This window comes from Pinus tabuliformis, chromosome 9, assembly GCF_031772625.1.
Source record: "Pinus tabuliformis cultivar Carrire ecotype Pingquan chromosome 9, CPIR1, whole genome shotgun sequence".
Lineage (NCBI taxonomy): Eukaryota > Viridiplantae > Streptophyta > Pinopsida > Pinales > Pinaceae > Pinus > Pinus tabuliformis.
Genome location: NC_142307.1, coordinates 1831063454 through 1831089404, shown reverse-complemented (window position 1 = coordinate 1831089404; position 25951 = coordinate 1831063454). Strand labels below are relative to the sequence as shown.

Sequence of the window (25951 nt, the reverse complement as noted above, 5' to 3'; positions counted from 1 at the left end):
TCAGCAGATGGAGGAACTCAACGCAATGGGGACCATTGCTTCCTAAGGGGGGAGGAATGATCCAGGTGGATGTTGGTGGCCACCCACCAACCCATTTGGACCCCCACAACTGTCTCTTTCAGCATTTTCAGTTTCCTTAATTGTAGCACAACTTACTATTTTTAGCAGTTTTTCGGGTCCTGAACTTCCGGAGCCGTTTTGAGGCCCTAAACGATGTTTTTTTGGGAATCTGGGGGCAACATGGGTCTATAGACCAATGTTGCCCTTCCCAAAGTGGTAGTTCTCGGATAGATCTTTCTAACGAGCTATCGTACGCGTCAAACGGAGATTGTATGCCAAAGTTACGACCCCGGGAAATTGATGTACCAATTTACCCAAACGGGGCCCACAATTTGGCGTTTCATCTTCTTGGGTTAGGTTTCGGGATGTGAAGGGTTTTCCATTGTTTCTCAACAATAAATAGGCCTTCGAGCCTCATTGTAACACAGTTCGGAACAGTTCAGAGGCATGTAGCCGCCACATCTCTTCTCAGAGATAAGCTACCATCGCCCTAGCTGGTTTCTCTCCATTTCTATTTGTAAGCATATTTCAGTATTTTACAGTAATGAAATGAAGTATTATTTCCGCTGCATCTTTGTGTATATGGTTATCGCATCTCTGTATTTATGGTTATCTCTGTAATCTATTGCGTTCCTGTTTAAATCCGGATCAATTGAGGAAGGTATGGTCCTGATTAATTGGTTATACTTGAGCTCAAAAAAGATGCTAGTAGTGTCTTAGTATCAAATTCCACCTTCACTGAGATCAAATGCATTGAGATTCACATTTGAAAAGAATTTAAATATGGTTTTGGGCATCTTTGTAATCTTTTGCACAATATCTATACATTCCGCAACCCAGTAATCAAACACTTTTGTGGATTTTCTATATATGAACAAATTAACACAAAAATCCATGATAGGAGGGTTGGTATCAACGTTCTTACCTGATTTAGATTTTCTAATGCGGGTAATGACATGAAATATCTTACTTGACTCAGTTAAGGTCCTTGTCATGAGATGGAGCTCAATTCATTAAGTGTCTTGGTCCCTCTAAGCTATAGTCCTATCCTTCAGTGCGATTTTGATCTGTTGGTACCCCAAGAACCCATCAGTGAAAGAATATGCTTCCTGACCACCTACATTGTCCATCACTTCATCTGTGAATGGAGTTGGGAATGGATCATGCACATAAGCGTCATTCAATTTTCTGACATCCACGCATATCCTTATCTCGTCCTTCTCCTTCTTCTCTTGCACCACCCCATTGAGATTACCCAATCAGATTCTTCCACAAGCTCAATGATGCCTACTGCGAGCATTTTTTCCAGTTCTACGCGGTAAGGCCTCTGCTTAACTGGCTTTGCGTTGGACTTTAGCATGATCTTCATCACTCCTAGATCTCTGATTATTCCTTTCAAATCATTAAACTTGGTCGGGAATAAGTCCTAATATTATCGGAGTAACTCAGCCACCTTGTCCACCGTCGCGTCGACCCAGTAGTCTCTAATCTTTGCAAATTTGGGTTCTGCCTCCGTACCAATGTTCACCTTCTTAGTTTTCATCAGCATGGCTATATTAGGGTTCTCAATATGTGGTCCTTGAACCTCGTGGTGGTCTTCTATTTCTAGAATTTTAATATTCAGCGGATCCTCATCCTCCTCTTCAGTAGTTATATTATAACATTCCAGCGTGCAACTCAGCTAAGAAGCACATTCAAGTTGAATCAGGTCTAAAGGCTCCTGCATTATCCTAAAGATGGTTTCTTTTACCTCTTGTAGAGCTTCATCAATACTGTCTCGACCATCCTAAAAAGTGAATGTCATCATGAATCCTTCGCGTAGGATATCCCATTCACCTGTCCCATGGAAGAGCTTTGTTTCTATATACCAGTTCATTGGTATAACATCTAGGGTATGACAGAATAGGTGTACCCACTCAGGTTATGGATTTTCTCCATAGGCCTGCGCCCACTTGGCCAGATGCGCACGCGGATCATCCTATCCATCATACTTTTCTATCAATCGTACCTTAGGTTTCCCAAATCGTGTTCCCATCATTCTCCTACATTCACACCAATCATCAAAGCTTCCTTTGTGCGTACCCTGACATCTTGCGGGAATAGCGCGCAACACCTAGTCCAAGTCCTGGAAGCATTACTTTTCCAGCACCTACTTTTCAAATGAATCCAAGAAGGTATCTACCTCATTTAGACCATCATAAGTAGGCAAATTCCTTTCTTCTGACGACACACAGCGTAACGACCGAGTCATCATTTTACAATTCAACGTAGTTACTTCGTATAATTGTTTCTGCCATCATTCTACTTCTTTGTCAGAATCCGAAGTGGAGGAACTCTCGTTATCCCATGTAAGCCACCCATCCATGGTGGGATTCACCTAGTCTTGGTATCACGCTATTATCTTGTAGATGCAATCCGGATCATCACCACTCTCATAGTCGCGAACTGGTTCCATATAGCGCGATCACTCAGCAGGATCCATGGGTATTATTACGTGTAGTGACTTCTTCTCAAAGATCATCTTCCGCTTCTTTAGATTGATTACCCCATTCATATCAGTGGCCCAGTCAATTCCCAAGAGGACCGGGTAGGGATTGCTGTCATTAACAATATTTATTACTTCAAAATATGCTAGCGCGCTCGCTCCATCAATATCCACAATTACTCCCTGCAATCGCCCCATGGGTATAATTTTCTGCTGGTTCGCCATTCTCAGCTGAATCAAAGACCATTTCAGTGCAGGTCTTCCCATTCGCTCCCATGTCTATTGCGGTAGAACATTCGCATCTGATCCCAAATCCTGAATGACTTGATCCATCTCATATTCTCTAATCTGCGTGGTAAGTCTCATTTCATGTATTTTCCTTGTTTTATGCTTTCCAATCTTTCGGACTACACGTGGTTCACCTGGCGCAGTACTAGCACATCTATTGGTAAGTTCCTATAACCCTTTCACAGCCTTACTGTCACGCGGTAACTTCATACAAGTTTCCAGGAAGCTAGTGAGCATAGAGGGGTCCATCTCTGGTTTTGGTTTATCTTTGCTTCTTGAAGTGGAGGCCTCAACGAAGCTCTTCTTATCTTCCATGAATGCTTCATGAGCGTGCTCCAAATCAAACTCATCTTCTTTCACTTGGGCTTTGCGACCCAAGTACTATCTTCTGGTTCCTTTCCCTTGTCCTCTCCCGTCGCGATTCCACTTCGGAGCACTATGTTTAAATTCAGATCTTCCTCGTGCGGCTTAGACCTCATCATCTGCAGGTTCTGAGTCGGGGGAGGTGGTAGCACTCCTTTGTCATGTATCCTAGATATCAGCGTAGGACAATCTTCTGTCTCATGATCAAACAATGTGGAATACTTGCACGACAGACGCGTTGGATTAGTGCAATTGCGGGAATAGTGTCTTGGTCCTCCGCAAATGTAGCAAGTCAATTGTCCACGACCTCTTCTAGGTCCTCCTCCGCCTCGGCCTCGTTCGCGCACTTGAAATCTTGTTCGCGCGAGCCCTGCATTCTGGTCAAGGGGCTACATTTCAGCCTGACCCCTATAGGTGGGAGTTCTATCCATCATTAATTCATAACTCCTACAAGTACGCTCTTCATGTCCCACCGACCTACCAAAGTTGCAGAACAATTGTTGCGGAGTTTGTGTATACTTCTGTAACAAGTGGCAGTTATCCATGGCATGCTTTCTGGATACTTGATAGACAGTGCACCATAAAGTAGGTGTCGTGCTAGGTCCTACTTGAGCTTCCAGCCTTAGAGGCATTAGTCCTCCTCCTACAAGGTAATTTGTAAATATCGACCGAGCAATGGTCTTTGTCATGACCCTGAATCTTTCATTTCACACACCATACTTCTTCGTGCACTTCTGATCAAACCGTCTTATCCTGGTTCAAGCTTTGCATCTCATGGCATGGATTCTTCAGCTGCGCATGGATCTGTTGAACTCCTAGATTAAGATCTTGCATCAGGGTCTCGTGTAGTCCCATGGCAATATCTAAGGCCTCTTCCTGAGTTGTTATCTTCTACTACGACAACGCACTTCTTAAATGTTGTAGTACTGAAGCCACAAACCACTCGTGATGATATCCATATGTCAAATTCATTTTGGCTTTGTGGATCGTACATTTCAGCCTTTGATCTAACTCCCATGGCATCTTGCCTGGTAGTATCATGATCTCTTTGAATCCGACAATCAACTATGCTTCAGATTTAGGCATGCTAAATTCCCTATTCATTGTTGCTTTGATGTCTGCTACTCTCGCGTTCGGGTTATCGTTGGAGTACTTAATATACCAGGCTAGTGCACGATCCTGCAGGGCACTAACTAGTGTTGATTTCTTTATATGGTAATCTGTAACACCTTGAGGTTCCCATACAACCTTCACTACGAACCAAAATTGGTCCAGATCCACATTTCCCAAGCCTTTGAACAAAGGAAACTTCACTTTGTTTCCCATACTGAATTGAGGTGGTGGTGGAGGTGGTATGGGTGAAGTTCGAGGTGGTGGAGGTGAAGCCAGTGGTGGTGTGGTAGAGGTGGTATTCGCGGAATTCCTTGTGTTATCAGATGAATATCACTTCGCAGAGAGACCTTCGCAATCCGTTCCTCATCCCCTCGTAGAGATGAAATCAGGGGGCTGTTCTCTAGACGCTTATTTCCATCGTTCGTACAAATTCTTCTACTTCACGTAGACTCGAACATCAAGGTAACTGCATAACCCGCTTTTCGCACAACAACATTTTAATCCAAGTATTCAAAGATTTTGTGTACTTACCTCGTGGTCCTTCGAAAAAGCATGGCTTTGCCTCACTATATCTAATTGAGGTGTCAACTGCGAACTCAGTAACATATCATCCTATAATGCGATCGAGCCAATGATCGATGGCGCGCGCAACCTTATCCTCCGATGCTTCCAATATTCGCACTAGTTCTGGGTTCCACATAATAGGACCGTTAAGTTTCCACCTTCATTGGCTATCTTCTAGCTTCATGATCCACTCGTATAGCTCAGTAGGGAAGGATGCGAAAAATATTTCGTGGATCTCTGTGTACAGATAACTGTGTAACCAATGTTCTTATGACAGTCGCGGGTTTCTGTTTTCCTGTGCTGCGAACTCGTGAATTCTTCTGTCCAACGAGCCTTTGATTTCTTTCTCAGCTGGATTCTAGTGATATGACATAACACATCTCTATGCAGATTTCAATCCCGACAATGTAACCATTTGTCGGCTTGAGGAGGCTTAACCCAGGTTCAATGTTAGTTAGCCAAACAAATCCCTACACTACTGGCCCGGCATTAGTCTGTGGAGCGCGGACTAAAGTCTCACCCGAAGCAGTATGGGGGGATGTCGGAACCAAGTTTCCGCACACTTGAGATGGTTGTAATGTCAGTTTATTCCAACTATACTTGTCTTCGAGCAAGTTGCTTTACTCTCTACTCTATCCTTCAGTACCTTCGCGAAGTGTTACCATCGGCTTTCGTGCAGCCCTAACCAGGGGCTGAAGTCCTTTCGCATTGCTAAGGCAGTGAGCTACAATATCTCTAAAACTACACTAAGTATCTTACATATCTTATTAACAGATCTTAGATAGCTTCACGAAAATAGGTGTTCTTACTAGCGTTTACTTAACCAATACAGTTATACACATTCATTCATCATATAAGCATTAGAAGTGAAATTCATACCCAATATAACATATGCATAAACAATAAATAAAGACGTAGAAATGATGTAATACTTCTCTTTATTAATACTTCCAGATGATTACAGACTCGACTCGCCCTGCGCACTCAGCTGCAGGGGCCCACACACTCAGCTGCAGACTACTAGGCCTTTACGCACTCGGTTGTAGAGCCTCTACCTACAATACAACCCATAACTTAGACTTACACTTCATATCTATCTATCTAACATATTCATCACTGATTTTCCATATAGTATATCCCTATCTACTTAGAGCTTTGCTCTATTTATACAATCCCATGGTCTGCAGACCATGGGTAGATCTTCTACAGCCGAGATTACATTATGAAAATAAGGGCGGACAACCCTATGACTCTTTAACAACTACGTGCTCCGTGCCCACAAGATGCAGAGTATTTACATTGGAATTACAAAATTGGATCAAAATTTCGGCTCTAAGCCCCAAAATTGCCCTTGGGGGATCCCGCACCCAATAGTCTCCAAACCTACTACTGGAACCTCTCTGAGAACTGGAAGACTCCCCATAGTCACTAAAACAGTGGGATCCAGAACGACCATAGCCACCTGCTGACCCACCACCATAGCTACTTCCTGATCCACTACTGTAACTTCCTCCTGATCTGACATAACTTGAACCCCCATAATCTCCTCCTGATCCACCATAGCTTGAACCACCAGATCAGCCCCTCTTGAACCACCGTAGCTTCCAAAATGACTCCCTCTTGAATTGCTAGAACTTCCAAAAAAACTCCCCCTGAACTGAAAAACTTCCAAAATGGCTCCCCCCTGAACTAATGTGTATATGTAAAATCACAACAGAATCACATATATAATCAAAGAAATTGAAATGAATTCACTTAAAGATAGAAAAATGCAGATACTCCTTGTGTTCTAAAGGGAAATACTAAATTAGTTGTGTTTAGATGTTGGTAGGTCACTTCTCTCAACGATAATATACTTGCAAAAAAATTTCCCCTTGACTTTGTTTGCTGCACATAAAATATATAATATTAGTATTACTTCACACCACAAATTAACTGACCAGTATGAAAATCCCACAAGATGATAAGTCAAGATACATTTGCTGAGAGTGCAATGGCTCATCACTTTGAATATGATGATTGAAGTTGTGTTTGAAGAAAAAAAATTCCAAACATTACTTGATATTAAACAGTGAACCATTATTGGCAAAGAAGAAGAGTGGTTGTGCTTTTGGTTGTAGATTTCTTACATTTTTCACAGTCTACTGGAAAACAAACCAGATTTCTTACATTTGATCAAATTTTCAAATAAAAATTGTGAGTTCATTTGAAGGAGATATAACAAGCATGCCATTCATACAAGTTAGGTTTTCTCTATGGTATGTTTCTTTTCTTTCTCCATATTGTTTTTGATGGGGAAAAACAACTGTTTATTTTTCATTATTGTTTTCCATTACATTTGATTTGTGTTACATGAAGAGACAAATATATCTTCCACCTAGGTTTCATGAATATTAAAAATTGCTATCTACCTTAGCCTTTGATCTATCAGTAATTAGAAAAACACCATATTCAAACTAAATTTTTTCTCATATTCATAAAACTTAGCTTCCACCCTAAGTTGTAAGTATCCATGAGATAGCTATGTGTAGGAGGCTCTGTGATAGTAAATTTATGTAAAACCATTTCGTTCTAATCAATTATTATAGTGAGAATGCTTGGCACAATTTTAAGGTTAAATTCTTGGCATAATTCTGAGGGTAAGTCCTGACAATTATTGCAAACAAATACAAATATTTGTACTTACAAATATGAGGCAACTTCTGTGAGTTGGCAATGTCTAAGCTTTCAGCTATCCCTTGGTATGAGTGAATTATGTATGCACAGTTTAAGCTTATCCAAGACAAGCAATCCAACACTAATATGGATCCTTTCTTGACGCTACTATGGAATATTTTTTCTACAAAACTACATCATACTTACAGATTGTGGTCTAGGTGTTAATAGTGAGCACTAAAGTTATTTTAGTAGACAAGTTTGTATAGAAATTGCAATGATATTTTGCTTAAAGGTGACTTAATTGTATCACATTGATTTTGACATGACAACATCAGTAAAATGATATAAGTCATTGTAGCTGGTATACATATGTTTGGTGCATTAATCACTATATGACATTGAAGGAATCTGGTGGTATTCGTGATCAACACTATTTCTTGATTAACAAAATATGAACCTTGTGTTGTACAACATTTGTATTGACTGTGAAGGATTTAAGGAGGAGTAATTTTCTTTTTGCTGAGCCTAGCAAGGATTTTCAAATAGATTGTTTATTGGTCCCTGTGGTATACATTCTTTGGATCTTGTTTTCTCCCTCAATTGTACCATTCTTTAAGATCATTTAAAATATTAGATTCATAGGATAGGGTATCATTAATCATGTGAGCCAATGATCTTGGACGTTTTCTGATTGAATTCTTCAAAACGTATTGCCATTTGATCTTCTAAAATATGGAGATAGTTTTGTTGGTTGGAATAATGTTACCAGTTATAATAACAGAGTTTCTGTTTTGCTTCCACCTTGCACTATTTTTTGTGGATATGGGTAAGCAATATCTTCTTCGAGTAAAGAATAAATTCTTGCGTGTAGAGTCATTGAGTTTACTATGGTAATGACCGTAACATTTTTCAATATTTTTTTTGTTGGCCTGTGGTTTAGTGGTTGAGTGGTTGATACACGACATCACCATGTTAATGACCCAAAGTCAAAATTAGAGATCATAGTAAGTTGGTTGAATTTTATGAGATTTCTATGCAATATTAATTCAATAATTAATCAAAAATAGAGGGACGCATCCTAAATCAACTTCTGCTTATAAAGCTTTAGAATTTCATTTTTGCTACATCTCTGCATCTTATTTAGATTTGCCCATTCCCATGTCGTGACTACATCTCTGCATACTATTTATATTTTCTCATTCCCATGTCCTCATTGTTCGTCAATTTACGCCTTAAGGCATTTCCTTTGCAACATCTGGTGCAAATGCTAGTTTAAATATTTTTTACTTCAATTATAAGTAATTATGTTTTGACAAGGTGTACATAATCATATTATATTTGACTATTCATTATATTTATTCTAACTAAACTATGATACAATACTTGTTATTTTTCAAAATCAATAAAAATATTTTCGAAAAATTGAGACATGGTATAACATTTAGATGTGATATTACTAAAATTTCATGGTAAAAATGATTAGTCTCGAGCTTTAATTGTTAATTAAATTGTCTATTGGGTAGGTAAATGTTGAAATTGTTTAGAAAAATAGTTACAATGTTTAAGGTTAATCTTAATTAGAGGTAGAGGGGTTAAAAACATAAAACCATATGATGACATCTCCATTTCCATATTGATTGCAACTCTCAATATGGAATTCTTTTGAGAACCTTTACCTCAACAACGAATGTCACTCCCCCAATTCCTCTTCTTCTTCCTTGGGCCACATTTAGTATAGTTTGTGGAATTAAAAGAGCAGATGGTAGTACACTCTGCGGAAGTGAATTCTCTCTCAATGTTCCCCTTACTGATACATGTGAATCTTTGCTATCAAGCATATTCGGAAAAAAATCATGGCTTTCACACATATTCGGAAAAGAATCATGGTTGTCAAGCATATTCCGAAAAGGACAAAGTTGTTTCTTGACCTGCCCCTAAAACGCATTCGAGGAGATGAATTGAGGTCTTGACCTAAACCTAAAACCTATTTAAAGAGAGGACACCTATTTAATATCTTGATGTGTTGATATTGACTATTAAAGTCTTGGCTTTCAAGATCTTTTATGATTTCTTAATGAGGTATTTGATTTTCTAACTTAATAATATCTTTCATATAAATAAAATAAAAAATAAAATCAATATAAATAATATATACATAACATTGCAATTTTAACATATTTCTTTTGATATAAATACTTTTAACATTATAATTCATTAAAATTCTAATAATGTAAGGGAAAAAAATTATTATGAAAATATAAAATAAATAATTTTTAAAATCAAATAAATTAAATTTGATCTTAATGAAGGTTAGTGATTATCATACATCATATTTCTCTCTCTCACACTTACATATAAAATTAATATAATATGCAATTATGATAATAAATGGGTGAGTGTGTATACATATGTTATGTATTAACAAAAAAAAATTACCCATGTAAATTAGTTTAATAAATCGAGAAACAAAAATAGAAAAAATAAATATATATAAAGGTTTTTGCAGATATAAATTAGTTTCATAAATATAAAAGAAAAATAAATATATCAATTCTTATGATCATTTGACAATTAAATAAAATATTAGAAAGCGAATTAAGAGCATAGAGGCATAGAGGAGAAGCCATGGCTAGTTTGCGAAGTCTCGAACCAAAAAACCCTTCCCTCAATGGATGCCCAGGAGTGGGGGTATTCAAACCAGTTTTCGTGGGGTCTCGGTTTCGGCCAGCGTGGGCAATCTGAGATGAGAATCTTCTGCGGAGTGATGGGGGCAAAAGCTCGGTGAAAAATGTGTAGCAGAGGGCCGTGTCTCTGTGTAACGGAGTCCCAGAGGAGAAGAGCCCGGAGAATGATTTGGTTTCTGGCTGCAAGGGCCCCTCACCGCCGCTCAAGAGGAAACGTCTGACGAGGCTGGTTTTTCCTCTCCAGCTGCCTGGTGTAGAGGCGCAACATGCAGTGGCTGTGGAGCAGCCTATGGAGATCAATGAAGAGGGTTTTCACTATGCGGTTTCGTGCAAAAAGGGCCGGCGAGAATTCATGGAGGATACCCACAAGGCCATTCTCATTGTTCATGGTGATTCCAAACAGGCTTCAGCCACAATCCAATCAGTGTTGGATTGCTACAGCCAGCAACGGATCTGTCTCTCGAACCTGCCAGATCTGCCTGCAGAGGAACCAATGTTGGCAATACAAAACAATTGGGTTGCAGAGTTGAAAAGGTAGGCTAGCAAGCCTCTGCACAGGGCTTTCTTTGGTAAAGATGGGGCCGCCATCCTCTCTGCCATAAGCAGGCAGTGGATCAACTTTTCAAACTCGCCAGATATGCTTGTAGAGAAGAAAACCCCTCCCTATCATCACCATGGCATATCTGCTCTCAGATGCACAAAAGGCCCTGGCACAGTGTCTGGGCACTTCTTTGACTCCTTTCAGATCCAAATTTCTCAACCTATAGGTAGAACCATCTTGCAATGTGTCATTTCTTCAGATCTGGTGCTGGATCTCAAACTGGATCTAGAACGACAGATTGGGATCCCCTCAAGCCTTCAGAGACTTCTCTTTCAAGGTAAACAACTTGAAGACCTTCTTCCCCTCACTTCTTACAGCATTACCAGAAATAACGCTTTGGTGGTAACCCTACGTTTGAGAGGAGGTGCAGCGGGACAGTCATCCTCTGCTCCTCCTTTCTCATACAAAGATGCAGTACACTCTGAAAACCCCAAACCCCCAGAGGCCCTTAAACCTAAGCCCTTTTTGGTTGATAAAATAGAAGAATTTCCCTTTGTTGAAATCATCCATCAATATATTGCAACCCAACTTCAAGAATTTGCAGAAAGAGCCATCATTTGCAGATTTAACGGACTGTGGCCGCGATCTCAGGATCTCTATGCATGGATCCATGCAAACTGGACTCATCATTGTAATATTAGTTTCTATTCAAAAGGTTACTTCATTGTTTTATTTGATAACAGTAAGCATTATGAAAAGGCTTTAGAAGAAGGCCCTTGGTTCATGGGAACTGCCGGGCTCTTCTTGACTCCTTGGTTCCCAGATTTTGATCCAGCAATTGTAGTCATTACCAGGACACCAATATGGATTAGGCTTCCAAACTTACCTACCCACTTATGGCATACTGTTGTCTATAGAGCTATAGGCAACACCTTGGGTAGTTTCCTTATGGGAGATTTCTGGCGGGAAACCAAATGTCAATACACATATGCCAGAATATGTGTGGAGTTAGATTTGAGCAAAGGACTTCCAGATCAAATCAATCTCAAGATAAACGACTTTGTCTGGACCCTGACACTGGATTACGAAAATACTGCATTCCGTTGCCACCATTGCCACCAATCAGGGCATTTGCAGAACACCTGCCCATCTCTCCGGGCAAAAAAGAATAAGGATAACCTCTCCAAGCCCAAGTCCAAACGATGGGCTCCTTACTCTCCACCTCCAGTCGTGGATTCTGATTCCTCCAGCTCTGAAGATGAAGATAGCGATGCGGAATTGGATCAAGCCCCTCATTCCATGGTCCCTTCCACCGATGGGCCGGCACAGTCCTCCGATACAGCCATCGCTTAGAAACGCGTCCATTTGACCTCCTCTAATTCAGAAAAGGAGGGCCCCCCTGTGGGGAACCCCAATCTTCAAGTTGTTATTGCTCATTCACCCCAGGATGGTTGGGTCGAATTCAAAAAAGGAAAGGGAAAAAGCTTCGTGTTGAGGCTTCTGCCCATTCTGGGTAGAAGTCGGTGTTTTTTCTTCCAACAATATGTTGTAGCTTCTTATTTGTTTCACTTTCAGAACCGAGGTTGATAGTCCTATCATTTACGGTTGCCGGTTCTCTAACTCTCTTGATTGTATCTTCTTGTACTATATTTTTGATTAATAGAATTAGTCCAATTCAAAATAATAATAATAATAATAATAATAATAATAATAATAATAATTAAATAAAATAAATAAAATAATAATTTAATCAATCAAATTGCAAAATTTATGATATTTAAAAAATATTAATTTAAATAAAAAATATTATAATAAAATAAGGTAATATAAATTTATTAAATAATTTAAAAATTAACATTTACTAGTTACATATTTTTAAAAATTATAAAACATTTCAAAAAAATTAATCTTTTAAACTTAATAAACTAATTAATATATTTTAACTTAATAAAGTAATTAATATTAAATTCCCATGTGTATTTTCAAAGAAGCTATTTATAATTAACATCTCCTCTCAATATGTGTACTTACAAATCAAACTGCTTAGATTCCAAATCTCAGATTTATGAACAATGTTCAAACCACAATTTTGATAAGATGAGGTTAAGGTTAAATTGCAGAGCCGAAATCCCTCTGGTTGTTGCAATCCAAGTTTGATCCATAGCTCACCCGGAGAATGTCACAAAATCTTTTGTAAAAGCCGATGTGATCCTCCTTCTCCTTGATGTTTCCTTTCCTGCACTCTAACCCACCGTTGATGATGTTGGTAACCATTCCATATCTCACAGTTCACAAGGCGCCCTTGTCGCTGTTGGAAGAACTCCATTTCTGAGTCATCCATCATGGCAAGAAGGCTTTGGAGGCTGGGCAGTCATCCATAACCACATCGTTGTCTTGAACGAGACCGTGGGATTGTTACCAACGATGTCAGGGTTGTTTATGCCATCGAATCCGATTGCCTCCCCGGTCGCTACATAGTTGAAATTCCTGAATAATACAATGCAAATTGAACAAATGGTGCATGAAGGTTAAATTTGATACGAATCCTTTTTTGAGTGTTTCTGTGCAGAATACAATTAGAGGAATTAAAATTGGGAGATATAGAAACCGGAGATATAGAAACCAGTGACCATGATAATTGAAGGGGCCCTCGTCCATAGTAGCTCTTTCCAAGTGCATCGGGCCATTGGGTGGTTTCATCGCAATAACCAGGAGGATCACCTACCTCCTCTTTGAAACAATAACCCCACGAGTATTGGTCGGGAGGGGTCATCGCCCATCCGCCTGTTCAGCAATATTTCATAGAAAATGAGATGTAAAGCCAAGTAAGATCACTGAGGGAAAGCACAAGTAGTAGAGATGAAATATGACCTGTGGTTTTGTGGGAGGATTGTCCAAAGAAAGCAGCGAGCTCTCTTTTCCGAGTAGCGAGATTGCTGGTGGTGCCGAAGCCGGGAAAATCATTGGTAGCCGTAATGAAGGTAGAGTAGTTGTAGAATCCTCATGCCATGCAAACATCGGCATTTTTGTGCTTCAATAACTCATTGAAAATGCTTTCAGTGATGATAAATGCAACTGCTTGTCCACCATGAGTAGAAGGTGAGGGAGGAGATGGTGAGGGAGGTATGGGCGAGGGAGGCATAGGACTTGATCTTCTGCATTGGCTTTGGCAACCCTACCCGCAATAGGCCTCCGTGTTGCCACACCATCCCCATATGCGCACAAGTTGTTGAATGTGTAATTTCAACGCAGAGTTATATCGCCAGAAATCGTTCACCAAACCCGCCTGAGAGTTCTCGGGCCACTTTCCGGCAAAGGGATTTTCCATATATTTAAACCCGAGGGAATTTGGAGTTGACGCGTGGCTGTCCCTTTACGTCACCATGTCTGACATTCTCGCGACATAAAGCTCTGCAGAAAATGATCTTCCGATATCTCCGTCCGTCGTTCGATTGTCTCCAGTGTTTTCGTCCGTTGATTGTCCGAAGCTGCATACGAACTTGCATACGACAAACATTAACTATGTTGCGTGGAGTAAATCTAAGTTTTGGTTGACCATACCTTTATTAATGCTTTGTCATAGGTGTAGGTAATGCATTTAGTTTTTATATACGGCATGTATTTAATTTGTCATTGACCATATGTATTGTAAAACCCATGGTAGTATAGTATGTTTTTTTTAACGAGTTAAGAGATATATGCTCGTGGTTATTTTGGTTGCACATGGGAGATATGTAAGAGGGCAGTAGCGAAAGAGAAGTGTGTGAGCCAAATGAAAAGAGCTCGTGGGTTGTAATATTTTTGTGGAGCATCGTAAAACGATGGTGCAGTAAAAAAAAGGGAAAACCATGTATTAACGCACAGCAGTGCATAAGGAAAATGGTGGAGCGCATTTGTTTTGAATGCATATGTAAATTTTGTTTCTACAGCAGTATGTAAAAGAAGTTTTTACATCAGTAAGTAATATGTTTTCACATCAGTGAATGTAAATGAGAATTTTTCCAGCAGTGTAAATTCTCAAGTGAAAACAAAGTTTTGGTGGAATGTTGATTTTGGTAAATCCCTCTCAGTAAAAGAGGATGAATGTGTATCAGTGATTTTTGTCTTAAATGAATAGAAATGTTTTTATGGTGGTGAAATACTCTGTTCCTCAGTAAAATTTTTTAAGCTTCCCTGTGCACAAAAAGATCCTGGCAAGGTAGAAACAGAGCATTGCTTCTGTGGAATTTTTTTTCTTTGTTTTTGGGATTTTATCAGAAAAATCCCCAACAGTGGTATCAGAGCAGGTTTAGGCTATTTGAAGGTGACAAAGAAGCTGAAGGGAGGAGTCTTTTGTTGTAGCAGTAAACCTTATCCAGCAAAGTAAAGTCTCAGGCAAAGGATTCAGGTATTTGTCAAAGTTTTTTTATGTGTTGCTGAAGAAGCAGTCAGTTGTTTTAAATACACAGTCAAGGAATGGCTAGCACAAGCACTGGTATGGGTATGTTTAATACCCAAATCCCACAGTTTAATGTGAAGAACTATGACTATTAGGCAATAACCATGACAACCCTGTTTGCCTCTCAAGATTTATGGGAAATAGTTGAATCTGGGTTTGAAGAACCAGCAGATGAAAATGAGTTCAATGCATTAACTCAGGGAGAGAGAGATCAGCTGAAGAGCAATAGGAAGAAGGATTCAAAAGCCCATATGTTGTTGTATCTAGCAGTAGACCAGAGTGTGTTTCCAAGGTTAGCAGCAGCTAAGACAGCAAATCAAGCATGGCAAACCCTCAAGACAGCCTATCAAGGCATGGAGAGAGTGAAGACAGCAAAACTACAATTGATGAGAAAGGATTTTGAGAACTTGAACATGAAGGAATCAGATAACATTGACTCATTCTTCACTCATGTGATTGGTGTAATCACACAAATGAGAACTCAGGGAGAAACCATTGAAGATAGAAGGATTGTGGAGAAAATATTGAGGGTCTTACCCTCAAGGTTTGATGCCATAGTCACCACCATTGAAGAGACAAAGGATCTCTCAAACTATTCAGTTGATGAGCTACATGCATCACTGATAACACATGAGCAGAGGTTGAGTAGGAATGAAAACTCATCTCTTGAGCAAGCCTTCAAGACCCAGATGTCCTTTGGAAGAGGAAGAGGTCAAGGAAGAGGAAACCGAAGAGGAAGAGGCAGAAGCCAGAACAGAGGTGGAAGGAACAGCCCATCAAATGCACAAGGAAGAGGCAGCAATACAAATCAGAACCAAGGCCAAGGCAGCAGCCAACAAAGAGAACAGTATCATGCTCAAGGACAAAGGTATGATAAATCTAATGTTCAATGCTATTATTGCAAAAATTATGGACATTATGCAAGTGATTGTAGAAAGAAACAACATGATATGAGTAGTAGACAAAATGCAAATGTCACTAGAGAAAACAACAGTCAAAACAATTTGTTGTTAGCCTGTAACATGGCTGAAACAAACAGTGAGGACATTTGGCTTTTAGAATCAGGTTGCAGCAACCATATGACAGGAAACATAGCCTTCTTTTCTGCCCTAGATAAAAATATGAAATCAGAAGTTACACTTGGTACTGATAGTAAAGTCTTTGTTATGGCAAAAGGAGAGATAAAAATATTTACAAAGCAAGGAGAAAGGAAAACCATAGCAGATGTCTACTATGTCCCGGGAATGAGATGTAACCTCTTGAGTATTGGACAGCTTGTCCATAAGGGGTACAATGTTTTCTTTAAAAATGATGTATGCACCATCATGGATATAGCACCCAGCAAACGATGCATTGATGAAGTAAAAATGACAAGGAACAGGATGTTCCCTCTCAGGATCAGGGCAGATTTGAAAAACAAAAATGTAATTGCAGCAGTTACCCAAGAGGCCTTCCAAAGCGTGCCAAAAGATGAAAATTGGTTGTGGCAATTGAGATTTGGTCATCTCAATTTTGGAGGTCTAAACTTGTTGAGCAGAAAAGGAATGGTAAGAGGATTACCATTGATAGAGAAACCGGACAGCCTATGTGAAGGTTGCATATTGGGGAAACAACATAGAGAAAGTTTTCCATCAGGTAAAAGTATAAGGGCAAAGGCACCCTTAGAGATCATCCACTCTGATTTATGTGGACCGATGCAAGCTCCATCATTAGCAGGCAGCCAATATTTCCTAACATTCATTGATGACTTTACAAGAAAGACTTGGATATATTTCCTTAAAAACAAAAGTGAAGTGTTTGAGAAAGTCCAAAACTTCAAGGCATTTGTAGAAAACCAAAGCGGGCTGCATATAAAAGTTTTGAGAACTGATAGAGGAGGTGAGTATATCTCCAAGGAATTACTAAGATTTTGTAAAGAAAATGGAATTCATAAACAGTTCACAGCAAGGTACACTCCGCAGCAAAATGGAGTTGCTGAAAGGAAGAACAGGACCATCATGGATATGGCGAGGAGCATGTTGAAGGAAAAGCATTTGCCAAATGAGTATTGGGCTGAAGCTGTACATTGTGCAGTTTATATTTTGAACAGGTGTCCTACAAAAGCAGTGTTGAACAAAGTGCCGGAAGAGGCATGGAGTGGGAGAAAGCAAGGAGTCACCCACATGAGAGTTTTTGGATGTGTGGCCTATGCACACATACTAGATCAGATAAGGAGGAAGTTGGACAACAAAGGGGAGAAATGTCTTTTCATTGGATACAGTGAGGAATCCAAAGCCTACAGGTTGTATATCCCATCTACCAAGAAGCTTTTTGTTAGCAGAGATGTTCAATTCATTGAAGAGGAAGCTTGGGATGGAAGCATAGAGAAAACAGTGAATGTCAAGAACTGTTTGTCTCATGATGAAGATGAAGAGGATGTGGCTGAAATGCATGCCCAAACAGCAGCGCCAACACAAGGACAACAAGGGACACCATTGAGGATCAATTAGAGTGCTTCTCCAAGCACACCACAAGGAGGAAATTCAAGTGCATCTTCAAGCACTTGCACACCAAGTGAAAGAGGTAAGAAATTTAGAAATCTAAGTGACATTTATGATGAAGGAATGAATTCCTTATTTGCCTTGTATTGTCATGTTGATGATCCTATTCATTTCGAAGATGCAATCAAAGATAAGAAATGGATAGAAGCTATGGATGAGGAGATGAATGCCATAGAGAGAAACAAAACATGGGATTTGGTTGAGCTACCAAAAGGTAAAGAAGTCATTGGAGTGAAATTGGTTTACAAGACCAAGAGCAATGCTGAAGGCAAGATAGAAAGGCACAAGGCAAGGCTGGTTGTCAAAGGGTACAAGCAGCAGTATGGGAGAGATTATGAGGAGGCTTCACACCGGTTGCAAGAATGGAAACCGTGAGAGCAGTGCTATCCATAGCAGCACAAAACAAATGGAAAGTCTACCAAATGGACGTGAAGTCAGAATTCCTAAATGGAGTGTTAAAGGAAGAGGTTTATGTTGAACAGCCTCTAGGCTATGAGAAGAAAAGTGAAGAGCACAAAGTGTGCAAATTGAAGAAAGCTCTTTATGGGCTGAAGCAAGCGCCAAGAGCATGGTACAACATGATAGATTCTTATCTATTGGATAATGAATTCGACAAGTGTGAAGGAGAACCCACTGTCTACATCAAAGAAAAAGATGGTAAAATTTTAATTGTTGTCTTATATGTTGATGATGTGATTTTCACAGGTAATGATGATCAGCTCATTAAGAATTTTAAATCAATCATGAAAGAGGAATTTGAAATGACTGACATGGGTTTCTTGAGATACTTCCCAGGCATAGAAGTAGATCAAAATGAAAAAGGAATTTTTATCTCACAAGCTAGATATGTAAATCAAGTGTTGAACAGATTTAACATGCAAGAGTGCAAGGCAGCGATCACTCCCACAGTAATGGGATTAAAGCTCAGCAGAGAGGACAGCAGCAAGGATTTTGATCCTAGTTTGTATAAGAGTATTGTAGGCAGCCTTATGTATTTAACAACAACTAGGCCTGATATTACGTATGTTGTTAGTTTAATTTCCAGATTCATGGAGAGGCCAAAGGAGGCACATTGGCAGGCAACAAAAAGAATTTTAAGGTATGTCAAAGGTACCAAAATGTTTGGAATTTTATATAATGTCTCAGAACATTCAGATTTGGTTGGATACAATGATAGTGATTGGGCTGGAAGTGCAGATGATCGGAAAAGCACTTCCGGTTATGTTTTTCATATGGGTTCAGGAGCCATTTCATGGGCTTCTAAGAAGCAGTCCATTGTAGCATTGTCTACAACAGAGGCTGAAAATGTGGCAGCTACAGCAGCAGCATGTCAAGCAGTTTGGATGAGAAGGATGTTAAGGAGCTTAGGCCAAGAGCAGGCAAAAGCGACAATGACTTTTTGTGACAATAGCTCAGCTATTGCATGGTCAAAGAATTCAGTGTTTCATAAGAGAACGAAACACATTGATACAAGGTTTCACTACATCAGAGAATTGGTGAACAATGGAGAAATTGTCCTAGAACATTGCAGGACCCAGGAACAGGTAGCAGACATCTTGACAAAGCCATTGGATCAGAAAAGCTTTGAATTTTTGAGGAAGTGTCTCGGTATGACCAAATGCCCAGCAGTTGAAATTAAAGGGGAGTGTTGAATGTGTAATTTCAACGCAGAGTTATATCGCCAGAAATCGTTCACCAAACCCACCTGAGAGTTCTCGGGCCACCTTCCGGCAAAGGGATTTTCCGTATATTTGAGCCCGAGAGAATTTGGAGTTGACGCGTGGCTCTCCCCTTACGTCACCATGTCTGACATTCTCGGGACATAAAGCTCTGCAGAAAATGATCTTCTGATATCTCCATCCGCTGTTCGATTGTCTCCAGTGTTTTCGTCCGTTGATTGTCCGAAGCTGCATACGAACCTGCATATGACAAACATTAACTTTGTTGCGTGGAGTAAATCTAAGTTTTGGTTGACCATACCTTTATTAATGCTTTGTCATAGGTGTAGGTAATGCATTTAGTTTTTATATACGGCATGTATTTAATTTGTCGTTGACCATATGTATTGTAAAACCCATAGTAGTATAGTATGTTTTTTTTAACGAGTTAAGAGATATATGCTCGTGGTTATTTTGGTTGCACATGGGAGATATGTAAGAGCGCAGCAGTGAAAGAGAAGTGTGTGAGCCAAATGAAAAGAGCTCGTGGGTTGTAATATTTTTGTGGAGCATCGTAAAACGATGGTGCAGTAAGAAAAGGGAAAACCATGTATTAACGCACAACAGTGCATAAGGAAAATGGTGGAGCGCATTTGTTTTGAATGCATATGTAAATTTTGTTTTTACAGCAGTATGTAAAAGAAGTTTTTACATCAGTAAGTAATATGTTTTCACAGCAGTGAATGTAAATGAGAATTTTTCCAGCAGTGTAAATTCTCAAGTGAAAACAGAGTTTTGGTTGAATGTTGATTCTGGTAAATCCCTCTCAGTAAAAGAGGATGAATGTGTATCAGTGATTTTTGTCTTAAATGAATAGAAATGTTTTTATGGTGGTGAAATACTCTGTTCCTCAGTAAAAAATTTTAAGCTTCCCTGTGCACAAAAAGATCCTGGCAAGGTAGAAACAGAGCATTGCTTCTGTGGAATTTTTTTTCTTTGTTTTTGGAATTTTATCAGAAAAATCCCCAACACAAGTCATCCCGACGGAGTGCTCCACCTGCTTGCTCTCCACAGTCCTGATCCGCAGATACAAAATACAAATTCATCATCGTCCTTGCAAGCAAGGAGATCCCCATCGCAGAGACCTTCATCGATTTCATATTTTGGATACTCGCTCGATGTCAGCACTTCATTAGTTGCAAGTTTCCACTTGAACCATCTGCTGCTCAGCTTGCATTCCCATCTTCTGCACCTAAACCAGCCCAACAGATGTGGATGTGTGCTACTACCCAACCTACAATCCCCCTGGGATTGCAGGGAAGAGAAAAGCTCGAAAATTGGATTTCATTCAAGCTTTTAATTCGAATCTCCGTGTAAAAGCCAAACCAAAGAACATCATACAATCTGGAGCGGTTCAGAACAAATTCCTCTGTCCTCTAAAACTCTATTTTTTTATTCTTGACCTGTAAAATGAAAAAGACGACGCCTAAAAGCTGGTGCCTGTCTGGAGATTCAAACAGGTAAAACAATAATGGAGCTCATCTCCTAAGTATCTTCCCATTGAACGCCAAAGCTACGAAAACAATTTGCCGAGGACTGATATAAATTTAGTTTTTCTAATTTAAATATCGAGCGCGAATGCTGAATTTGAAATTCTCTGAGGCGGATGAAGCATTGAATAGATTAGCTGAATGTCTAATCAATGCTGGTCTAGATGTCGGATAGGGTGTTGTCCAAAATCTGCATTAATTACATTGAAGGGTGGAGCTTGCTGGAGGTAGAGTGATCGAGTTTCCGGAAAGTCCATGGACATGTATGGCACTCATGGATATGTAGCATCCCTGATGTCACGCCCCCAATCTTTTTTTTTCTTATTGGGCGGAGCGCGGCACCACCGAACGCCCACTCTTAACCGAATGCACGTTTATGGACTACGCCTTAACCATAAAACACTTAATCTCAATTCTTAAAGTGAATTAACATTCATCAACAATTATAATCATTCATCAACATTCATGATCGATAATAATCATATGACAAAACTGCAATAATAGCAACAATTACACCAATGTAATATGGGAGGTGCAACTCCCAACGAGTTCGCCCAACCGTTTATATTATAAACTGTTTCAATTTATACAATCCGTGAACCGGGCTTAACCACGGCCTGCACTTAACCAAATACTGAGTTATACAATTGTGTGCCGGACTGGCTCACGGCCACACTTAACCAAATACCAAGTTATACAATTGTGTGCCGGACTTTCTCACGGTCACACTTAACCAAATATAGAGAATGGGTCGTCGCCCTTACAACCGTGCACCCGTGCCTATGGCAGAACGTGCCCCCCCGGGTCACGGTTGCCCAACTCGGCCTGCGCACCTTAACGCACTACCGGTTACTCCAAACCGCAGCCAATACAATCTGCGCACTATCCGAATTACCGTCTGCCAAGCCGCAGTCAACTCGGCCTGCACACAACACCGAATCACCGTGCCAAACCGCACCAACCGGTCTGCAGAATATCGTGTAATACTCGCACCGCCTACACCAACAGTTGGTAAAGCTCGCACCTTCTCTTGCTACGCAAGAGATGTGCGCATAACCAGGCCTTTACCTTATGCGAATGTAGGAGGATCGAAGACTTCAAGACTTGCTTGATTCCTCTTCTCATTCGAATGAGTCTTCTACTTATAGTCATCTCATCCTTTTGTTGAGGGGCGCTATCTCACAAGCCGACCCGAAGAGAATACGTTTTGGAGCCCCTTCTTATTTTGTGGGCAGGTCGGCCCTTGCCCAAGGCAAGGCCGACCTTTGCCCCTTATAAACTTTCGCAACCTTTTCGCATTCTCCTTTGTATAATTCGTAATGCTCCCGTGAACACTGCCTCGCTGTTCCCTTCGCTCGCATGACTGTTCACGCCGCACCTTGGTCGCTGTTGTGCCTTATCCGTTGCTGTATAGAGGGGCGCCCGCCCGACCGCCCTCCGTTCGCCTACGTCCACACGCCCAACCGCTGCCCGTCCACGTTCAGCTCGCCCATGTACTGTTCGCGTTCACGCCCAGCTCGTCCATGTCCGCTCGTCCATGTTCCGTTCGCGTTCAGCTCGCCCATGTCCGACTCGTCCATGTTCTATTCGTGTTTGCGTCCAGCTCGCCCATGCTCAGCTCGTTCATGTCCGGGTGTGAGTCGCACTTTGGTCGCCCGCTCGTTTGGTGCGGGTCGCCCTCGGGTCGACTCGCTGGTTCGCTCACCCGAGCCTTAACCGCTTTGTTCGCCAGTCCGGGTAGCCTCACCCGGGTGCAGTTCGCCCGCAGTTCGTCTCGCCCGCCAGCAGCTCTGTCTGTTCCCGGTTTCTGCCTGCCCGAACCTGCTACCTGTTCGTGTCGTGCACAGGTCGTGCGCCCGGGCGTCCCCCCGTCGTGCACGGGTCGCCCGCGGGTCGCTCACCCGGGTCGCCCGCCCGTTCACCACATCTCCGTGTCTGTTTGCCCGTTGGGCGGGCGCGCCCATGCCCAACTCGTCGCCCCGGTCGTCGTTCCGCCCAACCGCAATCTCGCTCACCCGCCCGCCGGGTCACCGTGCACGGGTCGCCCGGCCCGGCTCGCCCGCGGGTCAAGTCTCCGTCGTGCAGAAATGTCGTGCACGCCCTGCCCGACTCGCTAGGGCGTTACACTCTCCTCCACCCGAAGACGTTGTCGTCCCGACAACACATCAACCATCGCCATGGCTGATATCTACTATGATGTAGGCTCCCTCATACAAGGTAACCATCAACCTATATAGAGTCTGCCTCCACCAAGTCTGCTCCATGTGCCCATGCACATAAACAAGTGTCAACCTCATGTCAACATCTCACGGTCCCATGCCCAGATCTATGGGAACCCCCATTTTCTGCTGCACGTCCACATACCTGCTCAATCACCAAGTGAGGGCTCATTGCCTTGAGCAGCCAACAATGAGCCCATCCTCTTTTGTTCTCTAAGAGAATGTATAGGGAGAGTCTGGGGACTCTCCTTTGCTAATCAGTTCGATCCATCTGTCAGGATCTTCAACTTCCATTCTTTGTAGGTATGCTTCCCGATCTTCCCCTTGGATATTCGGCCTCACATACAGCTCCTCATCATCGTCCTCTTCTTCCACTAACTCTAGCCTCCTCGATAAGTCCGAGATACTATCTGAAAGTGTACGGATGATTACAGATTGTTCTGCAATCTTTGCCTCCATCGTGGTCAACCTCTTGTCCACTTTCACCTTGTCCTCCATTTGCATACCTCCCAACTTACGATCAGGTTTTGTTACCCCAATGGTTGGAACACCAATGGGCACATCTTCCCTTCCATCGTAAATGAAGAGCTTCCTCAAATGTGGCACTACCATGGCTTCAAACTGCTTCATAAATTCCATCCCCAGTACTGCCTCGTAGTCATCAATTCTCAAAATGGTGAAGTCTACCTTCCCGGTCCATGCACCAAGTGTGGTATCTACCTTCTCGGCCATACCAAGGATCGCCATTGGAGGAGAGTTCAATGTCTTCATTTGTGCCTTTGCAGGTACAAACTTCAGTCCAAGTCTCCTTGTTGTGTCTTCGCTCATGAAATTGTGTGAATCCCCACTATCAACCATAGTGAGTACATCGGCTCCACCTATCTTCATTTGGACATATTCCAACCTGTTTCTTTCTGGATCCCTTCTAGAAGCCACTTCCATAGTAGCAGCTGCACCAAGTATCTGCATCATTCCTACGGAAGCGTTGTCATCCTCCTCAACAGGTTGTGCAACAGTAGCTATCTTCGGTTTAGATGGGAAATTCTTCACCATGTGTGGCCCCTCACATAACCAACACTTCAAAGGCTTCTTGAACTTTGCACCATCCTCTGATTTCGGAGCATCCTCCTTCTTCTTGTCTTTTGGTTTGTCGAACTTCTTTTTCTCACTAGAAGTTTCATCATAATGGTCCACCAGCTTGTCGACTGCAGCAAAGGCCTCTTCAAGTGTTCTAATCTTCTGTCTCTTCACCTCGTTGCGGGCCCAAGGTTTCAACCCAATAATAAAGTTGAACACCTTGTCCTTCTCCGCCATGTCGGGAAGTTCTAAAGCTGCACTTGAAAACTCTCGCTGATATGCCTGCAAGCTTCCGGTTTGTTTGATAAACTTGATTTTTGTCCTTGCTTCCCAAGTTTCATCTTGAGGACTGAAGTGGGTCTGCAAGGCTTTCTTCATGTCGCACCACGAAGTGATCTCTTCAGCATTACCGTTGATGATTTGATCTACTCTTCTTCGCCACCACATCTTAGCATCATTTGTTAGGAACTGAGCGGCCACCTTAACCTGTGTCTCACCATCGGGTAGACTCAACCGTTCTAGGTACTGCTCCATATCCCACAAGAAGTTACCGAGTGTCTTCGCACTCCTTGTACCGTCATAGGACTCTGGTTCTTTAACCTTTACATGAGGTACTCCTCCACCTGAGTTATACCTCATGGCTCTTTTTAATATAGCAATCTCATCATTAGCTTGATCGAGACTCTTATTCATCTTATCAAGAGTCCCTTTCAAGTTTGTAATCTCTGCGAGACCTTGGTCTCTTGATTCCTCAACTTCCTTGACCCTTCCTTCCAACTGTGTGCACAAGAATTCCGTGAACTCATATTGCCTCTTGAGCTCCTCATGTTGTGTGCGGAGTTCCACCAGCTCTTCTCTGAGTTTCAAGATAGCTTCTCGCTCCTTAATAAGCGAGCTCACATCTTGACTCCAGGTAGACTCTAATGTCTCCATTCTTTCGATTACCTTATCCATGAATTCATGATGAGGATCTTTTGCGGGATCCTTCATTGTGTGACTGGACCCAGCTTGAGAATCAGCAGCCATCTTCTTCTGTGATCTTGTCCCGACCATTCACCGCTTCTCCAAGTCACCTGTAAGCAGATTCACCTTCAATTTTCAACCGAGACAACCTTGTCCAAGTTCAAAAATGTTTCAACACCAGCTCGCTGACCGAGCTCTGATACCACCTGTCACGCCCCCAATCTTTTTTTTTCTTATTGGGCGGAGCGCGGCACCACCGAACGCCCACTCTTAACCGAATGCACGTCTATGGACTATGCCTTAACCATAAAACACTTAATCTTAATTCTTAAAGTGCATTAACATTCATCAACAATTATAATCATTCATCAACATTCATGATCGATAATAATCATATGACAAAACTGCAATAATAACAACAATTACACCAATGTAATATGGGAGGGGCAACTCCCAACGAGTTCGCCCAACCGTTTATATTATAAACTGTTTCAATTTATACAATCGGTGCGCCGGGCTTAACCACGGCCTGCACTTAACCAAATACCAAGTTATACAATCGTGTGCCGGACTGGCTCACGGCCACACTTAACCAAATACCAAGTTATACAATCGTGTGCCGGACTTGCTCACGGCCACACTTAACCAAATATAGAGAATGGGCCGACGCCCTTACAACCGTGCACCCGTGCCTATGGCGGAACGTGCCCCCCCCCCGGGTCACGGTTCCCCAACTCATCCTGCGCACCT

The 25951-nt window shown here is 41.5% G+C and overlaps 1 pseudogene; it reads right to left on the bottom strand.

The window, feature by feature from the left end:
* Window positions 1-12865: 12865 nt before the first annotated feature.
* Window positions 12866-20740, bottom strand: LOC149156111 (basic endochitinase C-like; annotated as a pseudogene).
* Window positions 20741-25951: the final 5211 nt, after the last annotated feature.